This window comes from Diceros bicornis, chromosome 17 (genome assembly GCF_020826845.1).
Source record: "Diceros bicornis minor isolate mBicDic1 chromosome 17, mDicBic1.mat.cur, whole genome shotgun sequence".
NCBI classification, from domain to species: domain Eukaryota; kingdom Metazoa; phylum Chordata; class Mammalia; order Perissodactyla; family Rhinocerotidae; genus Diceros; species Diceros bicornis.
In genome coordinates this window covers 11,773,583-11,786,474 of record NC_080756.1, presented here as the reverse complement: position 1 = coordinate 11,786,474, position 12,892 = coordinate 11,773,583, and positions in this window count along the sequence as shown.

Sequence of the window (12,892 nt, the reverse complement as noted above, 5' to 3'; positions counted from 1 at the left end):
CAGCAGTGCCAGGGTCGCAGTGTGTGCACGTAGGCGCTCACAGCACACACACTTTGTATGTGCTCCCATGTGCCCACGCTGCCTGCAGACGTCCACAGACAGTGCCTGAATTCAGGCTTTGCCATCTAAGGGGCTCAGGAGGTCCAAGTTCCCTAGAACTTTGCCAAGAGGAGGGGAGGAGGGAACGCAGTCTCTAACTGACTCCTTTTGGGGATGGGAAGGTGAGGAGCCAGTACTGGTGGGAAAATAATATTTATTGTCATTCTCTCTAACTGATTGCACCAATGGGGACACTGTGATAGCATGGAAAGAACCCAGAATTTAGAGGCAAATCTGGCTTGGGTCTGACTCCACTTAAGAGCTCTGTGATTGTGTGTCAGCTCCTCAAACAGAGACAACAGTTACATCCACTTCACACGGCCTAAGCTGGGGTGAGGTGTCTAGGGTGCGGAATTTAAGGAGGCACTCATCTCAGGTCATGCAATTGCAGGGTTGGCTAGACTTTCAGTAATGCCACCCCCTTACACACCCTGAGAGTGAGCGCCTTGCCTGCCTCCCCTCCTCTGGGCCCTGCCATCCCCCCAAGTGGCTGAAAGATTGCATGAGAGAAAGACTAGGAAAAAAGAACTTTGTGATCTGTGAACTGCAGGTTGCAACCCAATAATGAGTCACAAATCAATTTGATGGGTGTGTTAGTTTGCTAGGGCTGCCGTAACAAAGTACCACAAGCTGGGTGGCTTAAACAACAGAAATTTATTAGTCACAGTAAAGGCTAGAAGTCCAGGTGTTAGCAGGGTTGGTCCCTTCTGAGGGCTGTGAGAGAATCTGTTCCAGGCCTCTCTCCTTGGCTTGTAGATGGCTGTCTAATGTTCCCATGGTGTTCTCCCTGTATGCCAGTCTGTCTCCAAATTTCCTCTTTTTATAAGGACATCAGTCATATTGGATTAGGGCCCACCCTAATGACTTCATTTTAACTTGATTACCTCTATAAAGACCCTATCTCCAAATAAGGTCACATTCTGAGGGACTGGGGACACCTCATATGAATATGAATTTTCAAGGGACATATGAATTCAACATACAAATATATGAATTTTTGAGAGACACAGTTCAACCCATAACAGTGAGCCTTGACCATCCCTTTTTTTAAACAAAGTAGAGTAGAATAGAACAGCAAATATCAGAACGTATCACCTAAAGTTAGGATAAGTAGTGTCTAAGGAAACTTGTGTCAGTTTTATGTATGTATTTGAGTTCTAGGTCTTGATGTAAAAGACACTTTTAGTGCAGGTTGTGATCAAAAAAACAAAGCACCATTTGGATGTTGGTGACCATCACATATCACTTTGTGTTGCTTTTTAACGATTTTATGGGTGTATCCTTCTTCTCTGACAAGAACATAAGCTTGCAGAGGGTGGGGATTCCTATCCCCCTGTACACACTGCTGTGCAGCTAATAAAGACAATGTCTGCTCTTGCTAGTGACAAGGACCACTGTTTACTGAGTGCTTACTATGTATATGGCACTGGGCTAAATGTTTTACATACACTCTCTGATGGAAAGACTGACCTTAGTGATGGATTGATGGCAGGAGCTCAGTACATTTCACAGATAAGATGAGTGGGTGCCTTGTTCAGAGCACTGGACAGTGGCCTGGGATTTGTGGAGGATTGAGGGATAGAAGGAAAAGGTCACAGAAGAAGTGTGGACCCCTACCCAGCCCTGTCTGCCAGGCCTTTTCTATTCTCCCCAAATTCGCATCCGCTTTGATGCCAACTCACCACTTAGATTAGAGGAAACAGAGGCCATCAGTTGGAAACTCCCCCAGTTTCCTGCTCCCTACTGACAGACACATTCATTGGCACCCGCACTCTCCCTGCAGGCTCAGAGGAGAGGGTGTCTCTGCCTCTGCCTCTGCCCCCAATACGTCCCTCCACTTGTGCTCAGGGCCCCTCCCTCTTGCCTCCTCAGGCTCTGTTCCATTAAATGTCCCTTCGATTCTCCAAGTCTCCAGCCTCTCCTTCCTTAGTTAGTACAGCTCTTTCCTCTCAGCCTGTACACATGTTCAAATCCCTCCCACCTTTAAAAAAGTAAAATCAAACTGACAGCAAGCAAGCAAAACCAATCCTCCCAGAATCTATGTCCACTTAATTCAACAAAAACTTGTTGGGTGTCTGTTCTCTGGCTCTTACAGCTGAGAGGGGGAGGCAGATTAGTTAACAAACAACGATACTGCCGGATAATTGGGGCTGTGATTCCAGTGAAGGACAAGGTGCCATGGGAGCACATAGAATGGGCCATCTAAACTAGGTAGGGGGTAGGGGAGATCAGGGAGGGGTTCCTGGAGGAGGTGATGCCTTAACCGAATCCTGAAGGAAAAATAGGAGTTATTCAGGCAAAGAACAAGAGGAGAGTTAAACGAGGAAGAAGATCTAGCATGGACAAAAGCATGGATACTTCAGGAGCATGGTACCTTCTGGATATGGATAGTACTTGGCGATGGGGAGCATTAGAGGATCCAGGCAGGTGAGTAATGTGATGAGGTTTAGTAGAGAGACCACCCTTGCTGCAGTGTGGAGGACGGATTTAAAGTGTAAGTCTGAAGCTAGGAGAACAGTTCAGAAAGTTGATCATAACAGAGGAGGAGACTGCTTGTCGGAGAAGTAGAAGTGAAGCATTGTGGGCGGAATCCAAGGCTGGTTAGGAAGAGAAGTAAAGACAGGAGGAGCCAGTGGGTAAGGATAGAACAGAGCGAAGGAACTGGAAGTCTCAACAGACTTAAAGACTGACCTTCCTGGGAGCAAGGGAAAGAAAGAGCTGGAGGGTTGGAATGTTGTGGTCAGAGACAGGGGGTGAGACTTCAGTCTGGCCCTCCTGGGAGGGTGTGGGACAGGTTGTGGCTATGGCGACATGGCGTAAGTCACTGGAGTTGAGGAGGGCAAGGAAACAGGAGGCCAGGGTGCTGCTGGACTACCGGCATGAACACTGAGGCCATCTGGGTTTGCAGAAGACCTGCGGTGAACAGGAAGACAGTGACTCGGATGCCAGAGTCTTCAAGGAGTGTGGGCAAGTGACCAAGACATCAGTGGATGAATGATAACTAACATTTAGTGAGGGTTTATGCGTTACTTCAATTCCTACTTTAAAAAATCTAAGCACTGTACATTTTATCCTACAATGATACTATGAGAAAGAACTATGTGCCCAACATGGTAGTGACTAACCATATGTGGCTGTTTAATTTTAATTAAAAAATTCAGTTCCTCAGATGCACTAGCCACATTTCAAATGCTCAATAGCCACACATGGCTAATGGCTACTATGTTAGCACAGACGTGGGACCTTTCCATCATCACAGAAAGTTCTGTTGAGAGCACTGATAGCCCTCATTTTACAGATGAGGAAACTGTGATGTGGAAAGGTTAAGTAACCGGCCCAAGGCCAAAGAGCTGGCAAGTGACAGAGCTGGGATTTGAACTCAGTTAGTCTGACGCAGGCACTGAGGCTGTAAGCAGTAAGCTACACATCTTCTCAATGGACGGTGAAGTATCGGGCCCTGAAAACGAAGAGGAATTAATATGACTCTCGGGGCAAGCACTGCTGGTGCCTACTCAGCAGCAAGCCTTTCTCCCTTGCTGGCAAAGTCTGGATTTTGTACAGGGATTCCCCTCCCGTACGTTCAGGGGATGAATCTAATTGGTCTAGCCAATCATGGTCTGTCTGTTCCCCTGGCCAGTGACTCAGTCCTGGCCAACAGGACTTTAGGGGGCCATTGGGTACAATTTTGTTCTTCTTCAATGACGAGTCCACATGTGAGGACTAGAACAGCTGCAACCAGTTGCAACTGTGAGAGGAGATACCATCGACCACTGAGGATAGAGTAGCAGTGTGAAGAGGTAGAAAATTCTTGCTAAAGCACGAGCCCTGGATCTGCTGTAGAACTCCTCATTGTTCAGTCTAATTTAGTTGGGTCTTCTGTTACTTGTGGCTAGATGCATCCCTAACTGAGACCTTGGTGGAGCCATACTGACTACAGGAAATGGAGAGCCTGGAGTGGGCTGACTGCCCACGCTCCCACCACCACCCGTCTTGTGCACTTGGGAGAATAAGTGATATCTCTTTAAAGGAAGTGTCCTCAGGAAAGAGCCAGGTTTCGGGCAAGCAAAGAGGGGCAAGGACAATCTGAGCCAAGGGTGGTCCAAGGCTTCCTGCAAGGAGGAGGTAGGGAGAAGCGCAAGAGTGGTCAGGAAGAGGAAGCACTGGGCTGAGTGGAGAAGGGTGGACGCCCACTGAGGTCTGCCAAGGATGACAGGATGTGAGCAATGGCAAAGTCAGCTGATCTCCAGCTTCCAAATGAAGCCCTGGGGCTGTCAGAGGCTCTGTGGCCAACAGACCTTCACCTCACAGAAGGACAAGTAGTAGCCCTGGTGGGTGGGTAAAGTCAAGCATCTCTGGATGGAGCCAGCTGTGGTCAGGATTGAGCCTCTGCAAGGAAATTCCAGCCCTCTAACTGGCACTATAATTACTGTCTTGCCTCTCTCTCTTGTCCCCTGTGCAGCCAAACTTCTTGGGAAAGTTATTCACATTTACTGTCTTCCCTTCCTCACCTCCTCAGTACACCGCCAGCTAGCTGCTGCCCCCATCAGTCCCATGAAACTGTTCTGGCCATGTCACACGTACCCTCCTAGGTGCCCAGAATGATGGTCCACCCCTGTCCTTCTCTCCCTGGACCTCTCTGCAGGATTCAGCACTGTTAATGGCTCTTGAGTAAGCCCTCCCTCCGTTGATGTTCATGGTCCCTTTCTCCTGCTCTTCCTCCTACCTCTCTGGGTGCTCCTCAGTCTCCTGTCTTCATGGGCTACTCTTCCTGTGTGATCTCATGGCACCCAAGGCTGCAGCATTCTAGAGGCAAAGCAATGTAATGTGGTGGTTAAAACTGTGGCCTCTGGGGCCAGGCCACCGGGGTTCAAATCCCTGCCTCACCACTTGGTGGCGGTATGACATCCAAACCCCTATCAAGATGTAGATCATTGTCCTCACTCCATCCCCGAGGGGGAGCCACTGCTCTGATTTTTTTTCACCATAGATTAGTTTTGTCTGTTCTAGAATTCATATAAATGGAGTAAAACAGGATGTGCTTTTATGTCTGGCTTCTTTTACTCACCATGTCTGAGATTCATCTGTGTGGTTGAGTGTATCCATAGTTTATCCATTTTTATTACTAACTATTAGCCCATTGTAGAGATATAACAGTTTGTTCATCCTTTTTTTGATGATAAACACCTGGGCTGTAGCCAGTTTTTGGCTATTATGAAGAAAACTGCTATGAACATTTTTGCTGACATCTTTGTGTGAGCGTGTTTTCTCTTCTCTTTAATAAATAACTGGGAGTATAATTGCTGGGTCATAGGTTAGGTACATGCTTAGCTTTATAAGAAACTGCTACATACTATTCCAAATTGATAGAACATTTTACATTCCCACCAACACTGTGTGAGAGTTCCAGTTGCTCTATATTCTCACTAACATTTGGTATTGTCAGATTTTTAAAGTTTTCATTTTGGTGAGTGGGGAGAATTATCTCATTGTGGTTTTAACTTGCATTTTCTTGATGACTAAAGATATTGAGCACTTTTCATGTGTTTATTGGCCATTAATATAGGTTCTTTTGTGAAGTCTCAATTCAAATCATGGGGCCAGCCCCATGGTGTAGTAGTTAAGTCTGGCGCGCTCCGCTTCAGTGGCCCAGGTTCATGGGTTTGGATCTCGGGCATGGACCTACACCACCCGTCAAGCCATGTTGTGACGGCGACCTACATACAAAATAGAGGAAGATTGGCACAGATGTTACCTCAGGGCTAATCTTCTCAAGCAAAAAAAGAGGAGGATTGGCAACAGATGTTAGCTCAGAGTGAATCTTCCTCACCAAAAAAAAAAAAAAAGTCTTGTGTACACTTTTTAAAAAATTGGGATGTCTTTTTATTACTGTGTTATAGGAAATTTTTTATATACCCTGGATAACAGTCCTTTGTCAGATCAATGTTTTGCTTACCTGTTTGGTTTACTTATTCATTTTCTTAATGATGTCTTTTGAGGAGCGAAGCTTTTTAATTTTGATGTTTCTTTTATCAGTGCTTTTCTTTTATGGTTATTGCTTTCCATGACAAGAAATTTTTGCCTACCTCCAAGTCATGAAGATATGCTTTGTTTTCATCTAAAAGCTTTATGATTTCCCCTTTTATGGTTTAGATCTATGATCCATCTTGAATTAATTTTTGCATATGGTGTGAGGTAGGGGTCAGGGTACACTTATTTCTCTTATATGGATATTCAGTTGTTCCAGCACCCTTTGTTGAAAAGACATTCCTTTCCCCCATGGATTACTTTGACACCTTTGTCAAAATCAAATGACCTTTATTTTTTTTTTAACAGTTTTGCTTTTATTTTATTATTTTTTGCATGTGTGTGTGAGGCAGATCAGCCCTGAGCTAACATCTGTCACCAATCCTCCTCTTTTTGCTGAGGAAGACTGGCCCTGGGCTAACATCCGTGCCGCATCTTACTCCACTTTATATGGGACGCCGCCACAGCATGGCTTGACAAGCGGTGTGTTGGTGCGCACCTGGGATCTGAACCCCAGGCCGCTGCAGTGGAGTGCGCTCACTTAACTGTTATGCCACCAGGCTGGCCCCTCAAATGACCTTTAAATGTGAGTCTATTTCTGGCACTCTCTTCTGTTGTCTTTATACCAGTACCACACCATCTTGCTTATTGTAGCGTACAAGTCCTGAAGTCAAGTAGTATAAGTCCTCCAGCATTGGTGTGTTTTTTTGTTTGTTTTTAGCATTGGGATTTTAAAAGCTCCCCAGGTGATTCTAATGTGCAGCCAAAATTTGAGAATATTCTAATTTGAGCCAAAGGTTCTAGACCCAGCTTTCTCTGTCACTGTCCTCTAGGCCGACATGATAAACCAATTAGTGTACTTGAGCCTACCTTCTTAGTCTGGAATCCTCTTCTTCTCCAGCTCTATGGCTGATGCCTTAAAGACTTCATCAATTTCTCACCTGGCTCCCCACTACTTCTAGAAAAAAGTTCTGAGTCCTTAGTGTGGCTCAAATCACCCCTTGTGATTAGGCTCTCTGATACTTATCCATTACCCTCCCCAATAAGTACCTTAAACTTCAGCCACACCATATTTGCCATTCCTCGGATGTTTTAAACTCCTCATGCCTCTATGCCTTTGTCATATGTAAATGCCTATGTCATTGCTTGTCATCTCCTTCCTTTCTTTCAACATGTAGCCTGGCATCATCTGCCCTGCTCTGTGTTGATCCCCTTATCTGGAATAGGTACCTTGCCCTGGTTCCCAGACCCTCTGCGCTTGCCTTTACCATAGGCATTAAGGTTCTGTGCTGTAATTGTCAATCATCTTGTTACAACCCCACCAAACTGTTTGCTTCTTAAAGGTTGAGACTGTGTGTTTCCATCTCTTGTCCCTAGTGCCTAGCAACGTGCCTGGCACATATGAGATACCTGATAAATGTTTATCAAGTGAATGAAACCTGGGCTCCAATCTGCACTGTGATTTGGGGCAGATTTCTTAAACTTCCTAAGCCTCTACTCTACTAAATACCTACAAACTGGAAATAACCCATGTCACAAGGTGGTTATGAGACTTAAGTGAGTTAATCCATGTAAAACCCATTGCGTGGGTGGGACTACATCAGACCAAAAAGCTTCTTCAAGGCAAAGGAAAACAAAAAGACAACCCACCAACTGGGAGAAAATATTTGCAAATCATATATCCAGCAAAGGGTTAATTCCCAAAATATATAAAGAATTCATACAACTCAACAACAGAAAAACAAACAACCAGATCAAAAAATGGGCAGAGGATATGAACAGACATTTTACCAAAGAAGATATACAGATGGCCAACAGGCACACAAAAAAGATGTTCAACATCACTAATTGTTAGGGAAATACAAATCAAAACTACAATGAGATATCACCTTACACCGGTCAGAATGGCTATAATTAACAAGACAAAAAATAACAAATGTTGGAGAGGGTGTGGAGAAAAGGGAACCCTCATACACTGCTGGTGGGAATGCAAACTGGTGCAGCCACTATGGAAAACAGTATGGAGATTTCTCAAAATATTAAAAATAGATACGATCCAGCTACCCCACTTCTGGGTATTTACCCAAAGAACTTGAAATCGACAACTCAGAGAGATTTATGTACGCCTATGTTCATTGCAGCATTATTCACAATAGCCAAGACATGGAAGCAACCCAAGTGTCTGTCAACTGATGAATAGATAAAGAAGATGTGGTATATATATATATATATATATATATATATATATATATATATGTGTGTGTGTGTATATATATACACAATGGAATACTACTCAGCCATAAAAAGACAAAATCGTCCCATTTGCAACACCTTGGATGGACCTTGAGGGTATGATGTTAAGCAAAATTGGCTAGAGAGAGAAAGACAAACACTGCATGATTTCATTCACATGTGGAAGATAAATAAACACATGGATAAAGAGAAAAGATTAGTGGTTACCAGAGGGGAAGGGGGTTGGGAGGTGGGTGAAAGGGGTAAAGGGGCACATATGTATGGTGATGGATAAAAATTAGACTATTGGTGGTGAGCATGATGCAGTCTCTATAGAAACTGATAAATAATAACGTACCCCTGAAATGTCACAACATTATAAACCATTACGACTTCAATAAGATAATTAAAAATAAAATAAAATAGAAGAAAAGTGAAAAAAAAATCCATTGCATGGGCTAGGTACATGGTAAGCGCTAGATAAATCTTGGGTCTCTTCCCACCGTCTACCACACCCTTCAGCCACCCTTCCTTTCCACTCTTCTTTAGCTGACCACTAGGTGGTGTCAGTCTCTGGCCTGACATTCAGTCCTAGAGCTGCCCCCTTAATGCCCAGCCCAGTGCCTGTTACATTCACACAGGAAGGGGAGATGTTTAATGATTTGCTGGGAGATCCAAACAAGGAGATTTCCTCTTCCCACACCAATATCTTTGCCCACTGTCACCATTCTAGGTATCCCCATCATGGATTGCAGAGAATTCGTCCTTGGTTCCCCACTATTTTGGTTATAATTCCAACCCAAGGATTTGAAGATGGAAGAAGCTTCTTAAGAATAAGTGGGGAGAGGGCCAGCCCCGTGGCTTAGCGGTTGGATGCCGCGCTCTGCTGCTGGCGGCCCAGGTTCGGATTCCAGGCGCGCACTGACGCACCGCTTCTCCGGCCATGCTGAGGCCGCGCCCCACATACAGCAACTAGAAGGATGTGCAGCTATGACATACAACTATCTACTGGGGTTTTGGGGGGAAATAAAATAAATAAATAAAATCTTTTAAGAATAAGTGGGGAGAAAGAGAAGAAGCCGAGGCAGGGGGGATTGCATAGTGAGTGCTACAGGAGAAATACGAGGAAGAAGATGCTTACAGTCACATCCTGTTTGACAGTAATTAATTACGATTGTCTCCTCTACCAGGGCCCGCACATCTAGTTCTAACACTCTTGTCAGCCTCCCCACCAATCAGAGCTCCTAACACTGGGTGGATACGAAGAAGTAAAAGACATGATTCCCTCCCTTAAGGACTTTCTGGTCTGGGGGTGGACACAGAACCTGCAAAATTAAGTGCTAGATTCTAGGAACTGAGGCTATCTTGAGTGCAAGTTTGGAACAGGAGAGATGGGCAGAGAGAGAATAACAGGAGAGCTTTTCTGAGGAGTGTGGGGAGGAGCTGGGAAAACAGTATAATTAAAGGCTCAGGTAGAAATATGCATTCTCTCATCTTAAAGAGACACCCTCAGCAGTTCACATACTGGAAATAACCAAGGGCCCAACAATCCCAATAGATTGTGGAGTATCCAAGAAGGAGATTCCAAGTAGCCAATATAAAGAGTGAGCTAGATGTGTATGTACAACACGGAAAGGGATCCAGATAAGTTAATTGAAACAAGCAGGCCGGTCCTGGGGCTTAGCAGTTAAGTGTGCACGCTCCGCTACTGGCGGCCGAGGTTCGGATCCCGGGTGCGCACCGATGCACCGCCTCTCCGGCCATGCTGAGGCCGCGTCCCACATGCGGCAACTAGAAGGATGTGCACCTATGACATACACCTATCTACTGGGGCTTTGGGGAAAAAAAAGGAGGAGGATTGGCAACAGATGTTAGCTCAGAGCTGGTCTTCCTCAGCAAAAAGAGGAGGATTAGCATGGATGTCAGCTCAGGGCTGATCTTCCTCACAAAATAAATAAATAAATAAATAAAACCCTTCATTTAAAAAAAAAAAAAAAGAAAAAAGAAAATTACAAAACAGAATATATTGGGGCCAGCCCTGTGGCTTAGCGGTTAAGTGCGCACACTCCGCTACTGGCGGCCCGGGTTCGGATCCCGGGTGCGCACCGATGCACTGCTTCTCTGGCCATGCTGAGGCCGCGTCCCACATACAGCAACTAGAAGGATGTGTAACTATGACATAAAACTATCTACGGGGGCTTTGGGGGAAAAAAAAGGAGGAGGATTGACAATAGATGTTAGCTCAGAGCCGGTCTTCCTCAGCAAAAAAAAAGAGGAGGATTAGCATGGATGTTAGCTCAGGGCTGATCGTCCTCACACACACACACAAAAAAACAACAGTATATATTATATGAACTCATTAAAGGATATTTATTTATATTATTCATTTAAAAAAAAGCCTCTTAGAAGGAGACCCAAGGAACTCTTAGTAGCGGTTATTCTGAGGGTGGGACTGAAGAATGGGAGGCTGGAGAGTGGCAAGTTGACTTGCATCTTGCACCTTCCTATACTCTGAGTTTTTTGTGGGTTTTTTTGCTGAGGAAGATTCACCCTGAGCTAACATCTGTGCCAATCTTCCTCCACTTTGTATGTGGGTCGCCGCCACAGCATGGCTGACGAGTGGTATAGGTCCACACCCAGGATCTGAACCTGTGAACCCACGCCACCGAAGCAGAGCGTGCCGAACTTAACTGCTAGGCCACAGGGCTGGCCCCTACCCTGAGTTTTTTAACCACTAAGTTTTACCATTTTTTACAATATAAAGTTAATAACGACGGTTTGGTCAATGACAGACTGCATATGCAATGGTGGTCCCCTAAGTTCAGTACCATGTAGCCTAGGTGTGTAGTAGGCTATACCATCTACGTTTGTGTAAGTACACTCCATAATGTTCGCACAGTGACGAAATCACCTAACGACACATTTCTCAGAATCTGTTCCCATTGTTAAGCAGCATGACTGTAAACACATGTTCACATTCAGGAGATGGCAGGGTTGGGAGGTAGCAAGTGGGAAGTGTTGACATGCTGGTTGAGGCCGGATTCTGGAAGGCCATGACTGGGAGAAGAGTTCACAGTTGATTCAGTTGTCTATAGACACCCTCTAGAGGTTTGCCAGCCAGGAAGAGACATGGGGAACGCAGTTTTAGGAAGATTCACCTGTGTGAGGTAGATGGAGGGGAAAGGAATGAGCCCACCCCCTCCCAACCTTCTCAGGCGCATATACAGTCACTCCAGCTAGCCTTTTCCTTTCAAAGCTACCGGAGGTCTGTTTCAATCTGATTTCACTTGGACCACAGTATTGGGAGGGAGTTCTGGGAGGCATTCACTAAAAACATTTAGTGAGTCTCTGCCATGTGCATGTCACTGTGTTAGCCCATGAGGGCTGTGCATAAAAGGATGAATAAGACTTCACTGTTGCCTGGAGAAACTCTCTGGCAGTGGAAAATGGAGGAACGCTGAGTGCTACTTCAAAGGAAAAAATGACAGGCCTTGTGCACAGGCTTGCAAGACTGGATATAGGAAAGGCCCAGAAGACAAGTTGGCAACAAGTCTGAGGCTTCTGCCCTGGGTGTCTAAAGGCAGGTGGCCTTGGCACTGAGCAAAGCAAGCCCGGAGGAAGCTCTGGTTTGGGGGAAAAGTCGAGTTCCTTCTGGATTGCTCTCTTGCTTGCTCTCACTGCCATCACTGGAGAAGTCCTCCATGCTGTTCCTCTGTCTGCCAGAGACAGACTAGAGCGAGGACTTGGGGCCCTTCCTTGACTAGAATTTTAAAAGGGAGAAGGGAGGTGCAACACTCTCTCATCTCTAACGTCAATTTCTGGCAACAGAAGTGGCCTGCTGTCTCCCTGAACTCGGACTGCCAGACACCAGAAAGTCAGACACGCAGGGTACGACCTTAAAACACCGCCCAGAAGGGGGCACTGCCAGAAGCACATTCACCGGGCTCTGGGAACCGCCCGGCGCCTTGCGGACTCAAAGCAGCATTCCCTTAGGGGCTCAGGGCTGGGACGAAGGTCCCCCACTCAGCAGACACCTCCTTAGAACTGGAAGCCTGGAAGCAGAGGTCCAGAGTCCCTCATCTTATTCCAAATCCCTGTCGTTCGGAATCCAAAATCCCGACTTGGTGGGAAGCCAGTCAGGGAAAAAAAAAAAAAAAAAACACCAAACAAAAAAATAAATGAGCCCCGACCTCTTGGGGCGAAGGCGGGTGGCCCTTCCTCAACCCCACCCGCTGGTGACTCACCTCCCTCCAAACCAAGGCCTGCCCCTCCAGCGCCCGGTGCCAGGCGAGCAGGGAGGGGCGGGTCCTAAGGTGGGCTCCATCCCTAAGCCCCAGGCGGGCGGACAAGCTCCGGCGTGTCCCCGCGGGTGTCCCTGTTTACTCCAGCCGGGAGCGAGGTGGGGGCGGGCCCTCGCGGCCCCTCCCCCCTCCCTCCGTCGCAGGCCCCAATCCCGGTCCCAGTCGGACAAAGTCTCCAAATCAAAGCGCAGCCTTTCCCCGTATCTTCCCCGCAGACCGGCGGCCCCTGCCCCCAC